The 17,757-nt window shown below is 44.4% G+C and overlaps 1 protein-coding gene across 1 annotated transcript in view; it reads left to right on the forward strand.

The window, feature by feature from the left end:
* The window catches only part of SNTG1 (syntrophin gamma 1), a 2,212,578-nt gene that overhangs the window by 1,755,693 nt on the left and 439,128 nt on the right, over positions 1 to 17,757 (forward strand). The gene's annotated exons all lie outside the window — the stretch shown is intronic.

A 17,757-nucleotide genomic window follows, 5' to 3' on the forward strand; every position in this document is an offset into this window, starting at 1 on the left:
GCAAGTCAGAGGCTCATCATCGGGAAAAGGTGCTCCCAATGATGAGCCTCTGCGCTGCTGGCGTGAGGGGAGATGTAGAGGCACGAGAGGGGCGGGAATGCCTTCCTGGACCAGCAAAGGCTGGACCCTGTGTGCTCCCTGGGCAAAAAGGGGGGAGGATGCCCTGTGGGGGGGCTAGGGGAAGGCTCAGGGTACGTCTCATCGCAGGGAGGTGGCCACCGCCTGTGAGGTCTCCTCACAGTGGGGGGAATAAGATTCCGGCTCCCCCCCCCCCCCCCCCCCGAGTGGCTACTGCTGGTTGGGGTGCTGTAGATGGGCCTGGCCTGGCCTCTTCAGGGTCTGTAGCATTGTAAAACAAAAGGAGAGGTCAGAATACACTGTACATTCAGTTACAAAAAGAAGATTGAAAATTACAGTATCATGGAAGGATCCCTTACCACCAGGCCCAGCCCATTCCGCCCGCAGCCACTCAAGCCACCTCCTCCTCTTTAGGCGCAGCCACTGGGCCTTCTTCTTCAAGTCCTCTATCAGAAGAAAAGGAAGAGAGAACCATAAATGTACTCTGATAGTGATAATAGGACCTGCATACTGGAATGTTACAATGAGTGTTATAATAACATTTATGAACCATGAAGAACCAGGATAGTGAGCTTCAATAGTCATGTAGGTAATAAGGTATGCCAATAATCTTTTAGCATTACACTCTCCATCCAAAACTCTAAACTATAAAACTCTGCTGGTTCGTCCTCTCAGACCTAACCTGACATTCACACTACCACAGTGCCCCCATCTGCTGTAGTAAAGAGTGTCTACTTACTCCACGGGGGTGTGAGGCACATTCATTGAAGTGGGGCCCGCCAAAGTCAAAGGAAGTCAGTCCTCCTGCCTCGGATGGGGAACAGGCTCAGCTCTTTCTCCACCACCAGGGACGCCAGCAGTTCGACGTCCCTGGTGGTGAAGTTTGGCTGCATTCCCCTGCCAGCCATCTTGGGGTACGTATGATGGTGACATGTGAAGCCCCGCCCTCACGTTCGCATGCACACGGGCATGATTGCAGGAGGCGCACAAGTGTATTTGCGTGCACGAGTATACTTGGGCACGCAACATACATGGTTCACAGAATCTCATGAATGGGATACAACAATACCAGGCTATAACTTGTTAAGGAAGGACAGAGAGGATAGAAAAGGGGGATGTGTGGCTCTTTATGTCAGAAACAACATCCAAGCATCTGAGCTGCAAGGAAGTTGGGGTAAGGAAGAAGCTCTATGGGTCGACCTAAAAAAAGATGACGGAGCGTCCATTTATATTGGAGTGGTTTACAGGCCTCCAAACCAAAAGGAAGAGCTGGACAGAGATCTGGTTGAAGACATCCATAAGATAGGTAAGAAGGGAGAAGTGGTGATCGTGGGTGACTTTAATATGCCAGATGTAGACTGGAAAATCCCATCTGCAGAAACTAAAAATAGTAGAGCAATAGTGGATGCCATGCAAGTATCTTTGTTCGAACAAATGGTGTTGGAACCCACGAGAGAAGGAACTATACTCGACTTAGTGCTCACTAATGCAGATAATGTCTCTGATGTCCAGGTGGGCGCCCACCTCAGCACCAGTGATCATCAAACAGTATGGTTTAATATCACTAAAAGAATATGGAAAAGAACCACAAAGACCCGAGTTTTACAGTTCAAAAACACAGACTTTGAGGAAATGGGGAAATACCTGTAGGAAGAACTAAAAGGATGGGAGAATGAGAGAGATGTGGATCAGCAGTGGACTAATCTAAAAGGAGCAATCACCAAGGCAACTGCTCTATATGTTAGAAATGTAAAGAAAAGCAAAAGAAAATTGAAACCTATCTGGTTCTCAAAGGAGGTGGCTGACAAAATTAAAGCTAAAAGAACAGCATTCAAGAAATATAAAAGATCCCAAAGGGAGGAGCACAAAGAAGAATATTTGTTTCAACTGAGGGAGACGAAGAAATTAATCAAGTTGGCAAAAAGTCAAGCGGAAGAGAGGATTGCCAAGGAGATAAAAATGGTGACAAAACATTTTTCAGATACATCAGCGAAAAGAGAAAGGTCCAAAGTGGTATAGTGAAATTGAAAGGTGGTAATGATCAATGTGTGGAGAGAGACGAAGAAATGGCAGAAATATTAAACGAATACTTCAGCTCTGTGTTCACTAAAGAAGACCCTGGAGAAGGACCATCTCTACACAACAAGAAACTGGAGGGAAGTGGAATAGATGAAAATCCTTTTACAGTAGAAAATGTGTGGGAAGAGCTAAAGAACCTGAAAGTGGACAAAGCCATGGAGCCTGATGGGATTCATCCAAGGATATTGAGGGAGCTCAGAGATGTTCTGGCGGGTCCGCTGTGTGACCTGTTCAATAGATCCCTAGAAATGGGAGTGGTGCCGAGTGATTGGAGAAGAGCGGTGGTGGTCCCGCTTCACAAGAGTGGGAACAGGGAGGAGGCTGGCAACTACAGACCGGTTAGCCTCACTTCGGTGGTGGGAAAAGTAATGGAGACACTGCTGAAAGAGAGAATAGTGAACTATCTACAGTCCAGAGAATTGATGGACCAGAGGCAACATGGATTCACCAGGGGAAGATCCTGTCAGACAAATCTGATTGACTTTTTTGACTGGGTAACCAAGGAATTGGATCAAGGAAGAGCGCTCGATGTCATATACTTGGATTTCAGCAAAGCTTTTGATACGGTTCCGCACAGGAGACTGGTGAATAAAACATGAAGCTTAGGAGTGAGTGCCGAGGTGGTGACCTGGATTGCAAATTGGTTGACGGACAGAAGACAATGTGTGATGGTAAATGGAACTTTCTCTGAAGAGAGAGCGGTTTTAAGTGGTGTACCGCAAGGATCGGTGTTGGGACTGTTCCTGTTCAATATCTTTGTGAGCGACATTGCGGACGGGATAGAAGGTAAGGTTTGTCTTTTTGCGGATGACACTAAGATCTGCAACAGAGTGGACACGCCGGAAGGAGTGGAGAGAATGAGACGGGATTTAAGGAAGCTGGAAGAGTGGTCGAAGATATGGCAGCTGAGATTCAATGCCAAGAAGTGCAAAGTCATGCATATGGGGAGTGGAAATCCGAATGAACTGTATTCGATGGGGGGGGGGAAAGGCTGATGTGCACAGAGCAGGAGAGGGACCTTGGGGTGATAGTGTCTAATGATATGAAGTCTGCGAAACAATGCGACAAGGCGATAGCAAAAGCCAGAAGAATGCTGGGCTGCATAGAGAGAGGAATATCGAGTAAGAAAAGGGAAGTGATTGTTCCCTTGTACAGGTCCTTGGTGAGGCCTCACCTGGAGTACTGTGTTCAGTTCTGGAGACCGTATCTACAAAGAGACAGAGACAAGATGGAAGCGGTACAGAGAAGGGCAACCAGGAAGGTGGAGGATCTTCATTGGATGACATACGAGGAGAGATTGAAGAATCTAAATATGTACACCCTGGAGGAAAGGAAGAGCAGGGGTGATATGATTCAGACTTTCAGATACATAAAAAACTTTAATGATCCAAAGACAACAACAAACCTTTTCCGTCGGAAAAAAATCAGCAGAACCAGAGGTCACGAGCTGAGGCTCCAGGGAGGAAGACTAAGAACCAATGTCAGGAAGTATTTCTTCACGGAAAGGGTGGTGGATGCCTGGAATGCCCTTCCGGAGGAAGTGGTGAAGTCTAAAACTGTGAAGGACTTCAAAGGGGCGTGGGATAAACACTGTGGATCCATCAAGTCTAGTGGGCGTAAATAAAGAGGAGGCAGCAAAACACTGCACGGAGCGGCAGTAGCCACAGAGGCGTTCACGGAGCGGGATGCCAGTGGCCAGTAGGTGTTCCACCTTCAGGCAGCAAAACACTGCACGGAGCGGCAGTAGCCACAGAGGCATTCACGGAGCGGGATGTCAGTGGCCAGTAGTTGGGGTTCCACCTTCAGGCAGCAAAACACTGCACGGAGCGGCAGTAGCCACAGAGGCATTCACGGAGCGGGATGCCAGTGGCCAGTGGTTGGTGTTCCGCCTTCACAGAGGGCTGCCATCTCCAAAAAAACAAAAACAAGAAACAAACAAAGCAGGGGTGGTAAGAGTATGGGGCAGGGGTGTGGCCTGCTTGTTGCGGCGGTTGCTACCCCTGATTGAGCTGGATGTTCACTGGGATGCGGATACGGTGCTGCTCTCTGCATGGTGGAAGGGAGTTGGGGCCGGAGGGTGCTGGAAGCCAATAGTGATGGGTGGGAGGGAGAAAAAGGGTGGGAGGGAGATAAAGGGTGGGAAAAAAAAATAAATGGATGAACTGCGTGGCTTGCTGGGCAGACTGGATGGGCCGTTTGGTCTTCTTCTGCCGTCATTTCTATGTTTCTATGTTTCAAGTATACTCATGCACGCTGCGCATGACGGACGCATACAAATCATGGCCAAAACATATGCAAATTTTGCATAGAGTGCGCACAGGTGCGATAACTATGCAAAATCCATGCCATCCGCTATGCGAACAGCTGCGCGCGCCGTTATACATCTACCCCTTTCTGTGCATAAAATTAAAAACTATACCAACAAGCTTACAAACATGAAACAATAATAATTATTATTTTTTTTAGAGCCACTGATTATTCAGTTTATTCCATTTAGAATAAACCTGAATTTGGCTTTATCATTTTGAAAAATGTATTTGTTTCAAATTAATTCATACCCCCAAATAACATTATTGCAGTGTGAACATCTGGGAATGTGGGTATCATAGTTTTCTGGTGATGAATATTTCCTTGATTCCGTCATGATGTCTATATATTAGAGCAAAAAAAACCCCTGCATGAGCACACATGTTTGTGATCCATTATGAGGTTATTTTTAAGCTATTTTTATGGGTAAGACAGTAATTTACCTACAGAAGTATTTTTAATTGCCCTCCCTTTATGCTAGTAAACTAATGTTCATAGGCTTCTCTGCTCCTAAATTATACCCACAATTACAAAGGGGCATTCCAAGTATGTGTATACTTTTGCATTTTTTAAAGTATGCACAACACATTTTTCTCACAAGTATTATCCACACAAAATAAAGGTATGTGCTGGTATTTTTTGGGATAATTTTCAAAGTGAAAATACACATATACTATGACTTTGAAATTTTGTGCAAAGTCTAAAGGTTAAATGATTCCTCAAACTTTTCACTAATGCAGTCAGTCTTAAAATGAACCCCACCCCATTGTAGTTCTACTAGGTAAGTGCTGAAACCAATGACTAGAGATGTCTTCTTAAGGGTAGATTTTCAAAACCTACACGCACTCGTCCATGTGTGTGCGCTACCCAGTGCACACACATGGACGTGCAATTTTATAAGATGGCACATGCATATTATAAAATTTTGTGTCAGCGTGTGCAAGGGGGTATAGTTTAGCAAATACACATGGCAACACATCAGGGCCTTCCCCAGTTTCCTCCCAGTCCACTCTAATTAAGGACCAGACTGGGAGGGAACTTCCCAACCTCCTAGCCTAACCTACCTTCCCCTTCCTCTATCCTGCCCTCCCCCTGTCCCTATCCTAACTAGCCCTAATTTTTCTAAGAACATAAGAAAATGCCATACTGGGTCAGACCAAGGGTCCATCAAGCCCAGCATCCTGTTTCCAACCGTGGCTAATCCTGGCCATAAGAACCTGGCAAGTACCCAAAAACTAAGTCTATTCCATGTTACCATTGCTAATGGCAGTGGCTATTCTCTAAGTGAACTTAATAGCAGGTAATGGACTTCTCCTCCAAGAACTTATCCAATCCTTTTTTAAACACAGCTGTACTAACTGCACTAACAACATCCTCTGGCAACAAATTCCAGAGTTTAATTGTGCGTTGAGTGAAAAAGAACTTTCTCCCATTAGTTTTAAATGTGCCACACATTTTCATGGAGTGCCCCCTAGTCTTTCTACTATCCGAAAGAGTAAATAACCTAGAGATGTGCAGGCAAAAGGTTTTCGTTGCATACGTGATAGGTATTTGTGGGGGGTCAATTCCGTTTCATGCGGAAGTATGGAGAATTCAATAAGTTGTCGATCTGTAAATACATTACTACTAAATTAAAGACTAAAGAGGTTAGGACTTTTCAGCTTGGAGATGAGATGGCTGGGGGGGATAAGTGATTCAGTTATTTAGTCTTTCAAATAATAGACTAGAGGGCACTCCATGAAGTTAGCATGTGGCACATTTAAAACTAATCAGAGAATTTTCTTCTTCACTCAACGCACAATTAAACTCTGGAATTTGTTGCCAGAGGATGTTAATGCAGTTAGTATAGCTGTGTTTGAAAAAGGATTGGATAAGTTCTTGGAGGAGAAGTACATTACCTGCTATTAATTAAGTTGAGTTAGAAAATAGCCACTGCTATTACTAGCAACAGTAACATGGAATAGACTTAGTTTTTTGGTACTTGCCAAGTTCTTATGGCCTGGATTGGCCACTGCTGGAAACAGGATGCTGGGCTTGATGGACCCTTGGTCTGACCTAGTATGGCATGTTCTTATGTTCTTATATTCTTATTAAGGTTATGAATCAATGATAACCTCTTTGCTTGCTCTAAGTGTACAGGTAATTCTCTAAATTGCACTAGTGGAAATAATAGCAAAATTTGGAGGAGATATAATAGCGCTGTGAGTTGCTTACTATAACAGTCCATTGCTACATTCAATTTAAGTTAGTTATGAGGCTAATAAAAGTGAAACATTTTCAAAAAACAAACTAATCCTGGAACTGGCCTGATGGACTAAGAGCAAACATTGCATGCTTTAATGTAAATGATCTAAGTTTCATTCCTAGGCTAAGATTCTACTCCCTGGGCTCATCAGGGGTGGTGATTCAGCAAAAGAGGTATTCACAGCTCATGAGGAAGGGAATCCCACCTATTGGGCAACATTGATAGCTAGTGCCAGATGTATGGCCCATGATTGCAGGGTGCATGGCCCCTGGCAGAGCATTGTTGCTACAGTGATTGGACTAAGTGAATAGGGAGGGGAGATACACAATAGAAGAAAAATTTCACCGGTAAAGGCTCCTGTTGCTATAGCTTTACAGAGGCCAGTTCTAATCAAGCTAGAAGTCCAAAGAGGCAAGATGAAACTGCTTGTCCAAAAACTGTAAACTTCTCTATTCTACTGTCACTATCCTGTGTTGCAAAGATGATTTTTCTTTTCTTCACTCAGTGCATAATTTTTGTGCATATTCTGAAACATGTATTCGTGCCAACATTATAATTATGTGTCATACAAACATGTTCTATTTCATTCTGGAGTATACCTATAGGGGAAGATTTTAAAAGGTTGCGCGCACGCGTCCATGTGTCCACGCGTCCACGCGTCCATGTGTCCATGCGTCCACGTGTCCATGTGTGCACAATACCCAGTGCGCACGCATAGATGCCCGAATTTATAACATGCGTGCGCAGGTGCACACATGTTATAAAATCAGGGTTCAGCGCATGAAACGGAGTGCACATTAGTGCAACTTGCATGCACTGAGGCCCCCAGCCTTCCCCCATTCCCTCCCCCTAATTATTCCTTCCTATCCCTTCCCCTAACCTTCCCACCCCCATCCCTATCCTAACCCCCCCAAAAAAGTTCTCATCTTTTGCGCCTGCTCGAAGCAGGTGCAGGTTGTGCATGCCGGCAGCCTGCCGGCACGCAAACCCCCAACCCAGCGGCAAAGGGCCACTGTTCTGGAAGCTTCTAGCCCCACCCCTGCCTGCTTCCCGGACCGCCCCTACCCCGCCCCCTCTCCACCTCTTTCCCGAAGCCCCGGGACTTACTCGCATCCCAGGGCTTTACACGCATGGCCGGGCCTTTTTAAAATAGGCCTGGCGCGCATAAGTTACTTGAAGCAGGGACGCACGGTGCATGCGCCCTAAGGCAAATAGGCCTGGCGCGCATAAGGCCCCCTAGCCCTTGTATATATGAAACAGTAAATAACCGATTCACATTTACCAATTCAAGTCCTTTCATGATTTTATAGATCTCTGTCATAACCCCCTCCTCTGTCATTTCTCCAAGCTGAATTGTCCTAACCTCTTTAGTCTTTGCTCATAGGGAAGCTGTTCCATCCCCTTTATCATTATTGTCACCCTTCTCTGTTCCTTCTTCAGAGGAACTATATCTTTTTTGAGATGTGGTGACCAGAATTGCACATAGTACACAAACTGTAGTCTCACCGTGGAGCGATACAGGCATTATTTATTTATTTATTTATTTAACATTTTTATATACCGCAATTCATGTAGCAGAGTTACATATCATTTTGGTTTACATTAGAACATTGAACAGGCATGTAAGAATGCAATTACATAGAACAAGGGAGATAAACTAGGATCAAAGTAACTGGGGGAATAATGTGCAATGAATAAATAGACAAGTAATAGGGGTCTGTTGTAGATATTAAATTAATCTGGTTAAAGATCTAGGTGTATATTGGCAAGAATTAAAGTCTCAGTACATGTAGTACATATTTGGATTGGTTGTTTGTGGAGTTGGACTCTGAACTTAAGCTCAAATCTGATGGAGATTGATGGAATTGGTTGTATGAACGATATGTGTGGTAAGAGGGAATTATTGGCATAAGTTAAAAGCTTGTTCGAATAGCCAAGTTTTGAGTCTCTTTTTAAATGTGATCGGGCAAGGTTCCTGCCGGAGTTCTGGAGGTAGAGAATTCCATTGTGCCGGGCCTGCTGTAGATAGAGATCGTTTATTTAGAGAAGTTTTGATGGGTGGGGCAAGGAGAGTATCTCTATAAGCAGCTCTCACCGGTCTTGATGATATATGTGGTCGATAAGGGATAGTGAGATCCAGTGTAATGAGCTTGTGAATGGATTTATGAATGATTCTTAGTGCTTTGTAAGTGATTCTAAATTTGATTGGGAGCCAGTGTAGGTTTCTCAAGATAGGGGTAATATGATTTCTTTTATTGGACTTAGTCAGAATCCTGGCTGAAGCGTTTTGAAGCATTTGTAAGGGTTTTAAGGTGTTAGCTGGGAGGCCAAGTAGAAGAGAATTACAATAGTCGATTTTTGAGAAAATGATTGCTTGGAGTACTGAACGGTAGTCTTGGAAGTGGAGGAGTGGTCTGAGCCGTTTTAGGACTTACAGTTTATAGAAACCATCCTTAGTGGTGTTACATACCTTATCCTACACGTTAAGGATCTTTCTTCCACTCAGCATTGCTGCTATATCCAGACTTTGTACTTTGAGTATCTGCCTTGCTGCCTTGCTGTCATGCATCAAAATCTTCACCTTAGGTGTTTTACCATTGTTGATGGCTACTTTGCAACTCTCATGGTGACTTGGTGTGTTGATGCCTCTCTTTTTGCTGCTTTGACCCTTTATCGGTGCCTTTGGGGTTTTTCCGGCCACCTTTTCTGCTTTGTTTCCCTTTCATGGTACTTTAGGATGTTGATGTCACTCTCGGTGCCACTTTGCCTCCCATGCTGCCATCAAGGGCTCATGCCACTGTTGTTGGTGCCCTCTTTTGAATCATTGGGTTGTTTTTCCCACTCTTGCTGCTTTTTTGCTCATGTGACAATGCCTTGGACAACTCTTGCTACTGTTGGTACCCCTTTACCTCTTTATGGAGCCTTAGGCTACTCATGCCACTTTTTGTGACCATGTTCACATAGGGGTAGATTTTCAAAAAGCACGATTTGGCGTACTTTTGTTGGCGCATCAGGCACAAACAAAAGTACGCTGGATTTTAGTAGATACGCGCGTAGCCGCTAAAATCCTGGATCGGCGCGCGCAAGGCTACCGATTCTGTATAGCCGGCGCGCGCCGACCCGCGCAGCCTACCTCCGTTCCCTCCGAGGCCGCTCCAAAATTGGAGCGGCCTCGGAGGGAACTTTCTTTTGCCCTCCCCTCACCTTCCCCTCCCTTCCCCTACCTAACCCACCCGCCCGGCCCTGTCTAAACCCCCCCCTTACTTTTGTCGGGGGATTTACACCTCCCGGAGGGAGACGTAAATCCCCGCGCGCCAGCGGGCCGCTAGCGCGCCGGTACGCAACCTGGGGGCGGGTCCGGAGGGCGCGGCCACGCCCCCGGACCGCCCCAGGCCGTAACCATGCCCCCGGGCCCGCCCCCGAAACGCTACGTCCCGCCACGAAAATGCCGCGTGGATTGGGCCCGCCCCCCGACACGCCCCTGACACACACCCCTCGGAAAACCCCGGGAATTACGCAAGTCCCGGGGCTCTGCGCGCGCCGGTAGGCCTATTGAACATAGGCGCACCGGCGAGTAGGGCTCTTAAAATCCGCCCCATAGTCTTGATGCGTTATCATGCCTTAAACCTTCTGATGATCTATATCCAACAGTTTTATTAGACTTGATGAAAACACTTTTGGAGCCCAAAATAGGCTGCAGTACTTTCCCTTAGAATTTAATGATAAACAAATGAATGAATAAAATGAATAAACATTTTTTTTTTCATTTGAAACTAATGATTCAGATGGAGGTGCCCTAGGACACAACTTCATTAACCAATACAATTATTTTTCCTCTGTCTATCCCTACTGTTTGATAAAGATTTCAAGATACCTATATTCACTGATGATAGCATAATGTGTATAATTCAGGGGAATTGATTCCTATTCTCTTGAATTGAATTGAGAATTTTTATGATTTTTCAGGTTAATTAACTGGAAACTATTACACTAAATACCTGATTCACTAAGACATTTCCATCATTCTTTATCAGTAGGTAAATACCCTGATGAATTAGGCTGCTAATGTTCTTTGTTCTTAAGCTATGTTCCATAATTTTCACTTTTAATGAAGGCATGGGGGAATTAATAGGTAATGTTCTGTAGAGGTAATTTAGAGGAAACATTCCATTCAATATGAATAAAATCATTAGTTCAAATAAGGCTGCTATGTAAAAGTTGTTACCATTGCATTTTTTTGTATTGGGAACGCATAGATTTTCTACTAGCTTATACAATTTCTATGGAAAAGGAAAACCACTCATATTAATTTAAAAAAAAAAAAACTTCCAAAAGAGTTACTTTCCATGAGTTCTGCTGCTGTCTCTAGGCATACATTTTAAGACAAGTGTGTTCATAGCTTATGACTCAAAAGTGCATGGCTTCCTGGGTGGCTACTATTTGAAAACTATCTTTGGGACACCGCATGTGTTGCGCTCAGGGGTGGACCCTTGTCCTGTGGTAGTACAGGGACTGTCCACAGGGGGCGGACCATGAAAGACAGAGGTAGTGTATAGCTTCACCACTGGAAGCCCAAGGTTCCCCCCCTCCCCCCCGGGAGGAGGCCCTAGGGACCCAGGCCGCTTGGACTTAGGTGGGCCTTGCAGGGTCTCCTGGGAGAGTGTAAGTCCGGCATGCCCACATATGCTAGAGGAGCGCTATCGGGTTCGAGGCTAGAAACAGGTTGGAGGAGAGTGAACCAGAATAGAAATGGCAATGACAAGGCTAGGGACAGCACCAGAATCAAGCAAGGTCAGAGTCCAGAAATCAGTCTGAGGAATGGTCAACAAAGCAAGGGTCAAGATCCAGAGGTCAAGCAAGGTCGAAGAGCAAGCTGAGGTCTTTGGCAGGCAGCAGGCAGGCAGGCAGGTCAGGAACAAGCTGAGGACTTGGACAGGCGGCAGGCAGGCAAGCAGGTCAGGAACAAGCTGAGGTCTTGGGCAGGCAGCAAGCAGGCAGGCAGGTCAGGAACAAGCTGAGGTCTTTACCAGAAGGACAGTCCGAGGTAAGACCGGGGAGATGAACAATGAACACAGAACAAGCAGGAATGGAACTGGAACAGAAGGATTCTGGAATGAGACTAGGAACAAGCAAGCATGAACACAAGCAAGGGCAATCTCAGGGACAAACTGACCCGATTGCCAAGGCAAGGAAGTAAGGCCAGGAACTTCCTTTTAACATGAGTTCAAGCAGGGTGTGCCGTAGAACTAGGCCCCGCCATGGAACCTACATCAGGGCGGATGGTCTGTGCACGTGCATAGGGGCGTGGCTAACTGCTGCACCGCCGAGGCCCGGCATGAGGCCTGGCATCAGTCAAAGGCCCGGCGACCGCTGCCGCGGGACACCAGGGCCTAGCTGGATTTGCAAGGGCCGCGAGGGAGACAGGACCAGGACCCACTGTGGAACCCCGAAGGTGAGCGGTCCCATGCGCGGGACAACTGCGGGTGGGGTGTGTAACAGCATAATTTAGGATTTTTACCCAATATGGTAATTTCTGCCTTAGTCAAAAGTTGGATAATCATTAGTTGGAAGTATTCTGCATGTGAGTTTCTTGAGAGGGTTAGTACTAACAAGTTTATTATGTCTTGTAAAATGCCTCTATAGTAAATTCCTGTTGTCTTAATAAATGCTACTTGCAGGGCATCCACTATTTCTCTACTATTATTAGAATCCCATCTGCAGAATCTAATAATAGTAGAGAAATAGTGGATGCCCTGCAAGTAGCTTTGTTCAAACAAATGGTTATGGAACCCAAGAGAGAAGGAGCTATACTTGACTTAGTGCTCACTAATGGAGATAATGTCTCTGATGTCCAGGTGGGTGCCCACCTCAGCACCAGTGATCATCAAACGGTATGGTTTAATATCACAAAAAAGATACGGAAAAGAAGCACAAAAACCCGACTTTTGCAGTTCAGAAACACAGGCTTTGATGAAATGGGGAAGTACCTGGAGGAAGAACTAAAAGGCTGGGAGAATGAGAGAGATGTGGATCAACAGTGGACCAATCTTAAAGGAGCAATTGCCAAGGCAACTAATCTATGTGTTAGAAAAGTAAAGAAAAGCAAAAGAAAAATGAAACCTATCTGGTTCTCAAAGGAGGTGGCTGACAAAATAAAGGCTAAAAGAACCCTGGAGGAAAGGAGGAGTAGAGGTGATATGATACAGACTTTCAGATACTTGAAAGGTTTTAATGATCCAAAGACAACGACAAACCTTTTCCATCGGAAAAAAATCAGCAGAACCAGGGGTCACGATTTGAAGCTCCAGGGAGGAAGACTCAGAACCAATGTCAGGAAGTATTTCTTCACGGAGAGGGTGGTGGATGCCTGGAATGCCCTTCCGGAGGAAGTGGTGAAGACCAGAAGTGTTAAAGACTTCAAAGGGGCGTGGGATAAACACTGTGGATCCATAAAGTCTACAGGACGTAAATGAATGTGGGAAAAAAAAAAGATTTGCATTCACAAAAAAGCAGGGAGTAGCTTGCTTTTTATGGCAGTTACTACCCCAAACCAAATAAGCCTGATACTTCACTTTCAATGCAAATCCGGCATAGCTCTCTGCTTCAACGGCAGGGGAGAAAGTCTGATACTTCAAGCATATCCAGCATAGCTCTCTGCTTCAAAGGCAGGGGAGAAAGTCTGACACTTCACTTTCAATGCATATCCAGCATAACTCTCTGCTTCAACGGCAGGAGGAATGAAGAAAAGTGGATCTATATACAGACAACCAACAAGGATTGAATTACATAGTCTGGGTAAACAAATAAGCATGGGTGTAGCTTGCTTATTGAGGCGGTTACTACCCCTAACTAATTAAGCTAGATATTTCACTTAGATGCAGCTCCAACACTGCTTTCTACATTAATGGTGGGGGTGGAAGGGAAATAGAACCAAAAGGTTACTAAGAGCCAAGAGAAACAGATAAGTATGAAAAAAAAAAAGTGCGAAACTTGCTGGGCAGACTGGATGGGCCGTTTGGTTTTCTTCTGCTGTCATTTCTATGTTTCTATTTTTCTATGTTTCTATATTAGTTCAAGAAACAATAACATTCTTTGAAAGCCTATGGAAAAATGTAACTTATTTCCATCTCATTTGTTTAAATATTTTCAATTCAAGTATTACATCTGCAGGTGGTAATCACGAGAGTTTAGTATATTGAATGCATTGCCAAAGGCTTGATCCAATTGTAAATATACATTGGAAAGAGACTACTTTGGTTTCTACTAACTTGTATGTTCAAGAGATCCTTATTGTTGCAGTTTAGAATAAAACAGATGTGAAAAAATGTACTAATATATTGGTTAATAAAGTTCAATTAATCTACTTCTGGATAAAGCTTCTTAGAGTATACCATATGTGTCACTTGCACAAATGTGTGCCAACATTTTCAAACCAAAGGCATACCTACATTAACAAAAAAGTGGCCCCTAACCCGTACAGTATAACGTAAACCTCACCTTGAGTTACTAGGTGGGCCTCCTAAAGTAGCATAAATAGTTAACTACTACAAGGGCCTTATAGATAGGCAGTCTCTCTCTCTCTCTCTCTCTCTCTCTCTCTCTCTCTCTCTCTCTCTCTCTCTCTCTCTCTCTCATTATGTAAGTATTACTGCAAACAGTTAACACGCTTTATGGTAATATCTATGTGAAGTGGTAAGATAAAGCACAATGCGATAAATAGGCTATTCTATTATCATAAAATATGCCACTTTTCCTATCGCATGTAACATTTACTGCAGATTAATAAATCTAGGCCTTAATTAGTAACCTTGGCTACTGCTCCCAACACTCAGAGTGAGTCATATCTAGTGCTCAGTGCATGCTGTCCTTCTCTCTCATCTTGGGGATAAGACAGATGCTGGAAAGGAGGATGCCCAGGAGTAGATGACAAAATGATAATGTGAATGCAGAACAAAGTGGGGTTCCTCTATTCAGGCCCTGCATGCTGCCCATTAGTTACCACATTCTTGGGATCATGCTGTAGCTTGGAAGAAGAGGCATGCATGATTATACATGTTTGCAGAAAGGAGCTCCTACATGTTTATGAGCCACCACTTTTGTCACTTGTTCCTATAAGGTGCTGAGAACAGGTCATTTGTGCTGGCCTGGATCTCAGCATCAGCAATAGTAATTTTGTCATGACACACCTGATTAGGTCTGAAAGCACATCAGTTTGCCATGGCACACTGGTTGGAAACACTGACTTACACAACTCATTATAATTTGTTGTTCAAAGAACTGTATGAACAATTGTGCAATTGTTCATGAAAGTAGCAAAAGTTAAGAATAGATACAGTTCCTGTAAACTGTATGTAGAGTCCTTGAGTTACATTCCGTATTATTGTTTTACTATATATACTGTACTTACTAGCTTAGAGTATGGAAATACATATATGATAATTTTGAAATTGATGTTGCCTTTTCACTTCAGCTAACTATATTGCAGTTCACCAGTTTGGAAGCGTCTAATCCTTTATATACTAAAAGACTCTGATATTTTACTTTCATTAGAACAAAAGGCTATTTTATGTAAATATTTATTTGTTTCTTTATTTATTTGATTTATATTCTGCCTTTCAGACTCTTCATATCATATTACATTCAAGTACTGTAGATATTTAGAAATCTCCTGTCCTAACTGATACCCACTCACGTACGATGGAGTATGGATTGCATGAACTGTAGATATCAATTTGGGGCTGCAGAGAAAAACAAACAGCTCAAGAATTTTAGGAGGATATGAAACTCTGTAGATATATCAAAGTCCATATTCAGTAGGCCGGTTAGTGAACAAGTTATCCAGCTAAAGTTAGCTGGATATCTTGTCCCATATATTCAGCGAGATAAACATTGCGCTAAATACACCACCCTAAATTTATTTTCCTATATATAGCTAGATAACTTAAAAACCTAACTGGCTATGTTTGAATATAGCTGGGTGAGTATTTTAGTTATCCAGTCTTGTGTGGACAGATAATGTGCTACTTAACCATATATCTTTCAAAAGATATCTGGCTAATTAGCACTGTCATCACCAACCAAAATAAAGAAAAAGATCAGTGGGCGAATCCTCTTTCTCCCCCCCAAGAGTAATACAAACATCCTTTCAGGCCAGGTATCCTAACACTACCCCCCAAGTCTGGCAAAAGTCTGGCATTGTACGCTGGGCCCCCGTCTCAAATTTAAGTTAAAAACATGTTCCAATGGGAGCATTGAGAAGAGAAGGTCATCTTGCTGATAGCTGATTAGCAACTGTAAGTATTGCTTTGGGAAATTTTATAACCTAAAAAGAATAGGGAGAGGTGAAACAGTGGGGTATATTCTTTAGTGTGTGCTTTTTTTATATAAAAAGCAAGACAAGGGAGTTAATAGTAGAGATGTGAATCGTGTGCCCGATCTTCTTAACGATCGAAATCGTGTGGCAGGAGAAGAAAATCGTGTTTGGCACGATTTTTTAGCTAAAAAATTGTTTTTTCCGATTAATGCGCACCAACGGGTGTTAGTGCGCACTAACCGGGAGTTAGTGCGCACTAACAGAAAATGATACAATTTGACACTTTTCAGGTCAGTTAAGGTCAGTTTAGGAATGAATATGTATTCCTATTGGCTGCCTTCTTATTTACTCATGTTAACAAGGTTCCCACTGACAATATATGGGGGATGGGAAATGGAAACAGTTGGTAGCTTGACAAAAAAAGTAATGTGATCAGTCAATGTGACTAGAACTTCTGCCCTGCCCTATACCTGATACCGGGAGTGTTGTGATCTTCCTGCATGCAGTGCCGTATCCCTGATACTGGGAGTGTTGTGATCTTCCTGCACGCAGTGCCCTATCCTGATACCAGGGGAGTTGTGATCTTCCTACATGCAGTGCCCTATCCCTAATACCAGGAGTGTTGTGATCTTCCGGTACACAGTGCCCTATGCCTGATACTGGGAGTGTTGTGATCTTCCTGCACACATTGCCCTATCCCTGGTACCGGGAGTGTTGTGATCTTCCTGCACACAGTGCCCTATCCCTGATACCGAGAGTGTTGTGATCTTCCTGTATGCAGTGCCCTATCCCTAATACCAGGAGTGTTGTGATCTTCCTGCACGCAGTGCCCCATCCCTGATACCGAGAGTGTTGTGATCTTCCTGCATGCAGTGCCCTATCCCTAATACCAGGAGTGTTGTGATCTTCCTGCACACAGTGCCCTATCCCTAATACCAGGACTGTTGTGATCTTCCTGCACTCAGTGCCATATCCCTGATACAGGGAGTGTTGTGATCTTCCTGCACATAGTGCCCTATCCCTGATACCGGGAGTGTTGTGATCTTCCTGCACTCAGTGCCATATCCCTGATACAGGTAGTGTTGTGATCTTCCTGCACACAGTGCCCTATCCCTGATACCGGGAGTGTTGTGATCTTCCTGCACACAGTGCCCTATCCCTGATACCGGGAGTGTTGTGATCTTCCTGCACACAGTGCCCTATCCCTGATACTGGGAGTGTTGTGATCTTCCTGCACTCACCACTCAGTAGAGATGTGCTTCGTTGTTCGCCCAAAGTAGGAAATTGCCCGAAATTTCCTACTTCGGGTTTTTTTCGGAGGCCCAAAACCCGAAAAGAATTTTCCCCGACTTTCGGGGAAATTTCGGTTTTCGGGTTTGCCTGGGGGAGGGGCACACATTTTTTTTTTAAATTAAAACCCACCCCAAACCACCCCAAACATTTACCTTAACTATAGTTCACCACACCCCCCCATCCCGATCCCTCCCCAAGACTTACAAAGTAGATCACTGGTGGTCCAGCGGGGTCCCGGGATCCATTTGCCCTCCTCCGTGCCCATGTTTCTGCAGCCGTGCTCTTTAAAATGGTGACGCGCAGCCTCTGAACACCATGTCACAGGGGCTACCGGCGCCATTGGTCAGCCCCTGTCACATGGCCATCGGCGCCATCTTGTGCTCCTGTCATGTGACTGGAGCTGACCAATGGCGCCGAAAGCCTCTGTGACATAATATGGGCA

Source organism: Rhinatrema bivittatum, chromosome 2 (assembly GCF_901001135.1).
Source record: "Rhinatrema bivittatum chromosome 2, aRhiBiv1.1, whole genome shotgun sequence".
In the NCBI taxonomy this organism is placed as follows: domain Eukaryota; kingdom Metazoa; phylum Chordata; class Amphibia; order Gymnophiona; family Rhinatrematidae; genus Rhinatrema; species Rhinatrema bivittatum.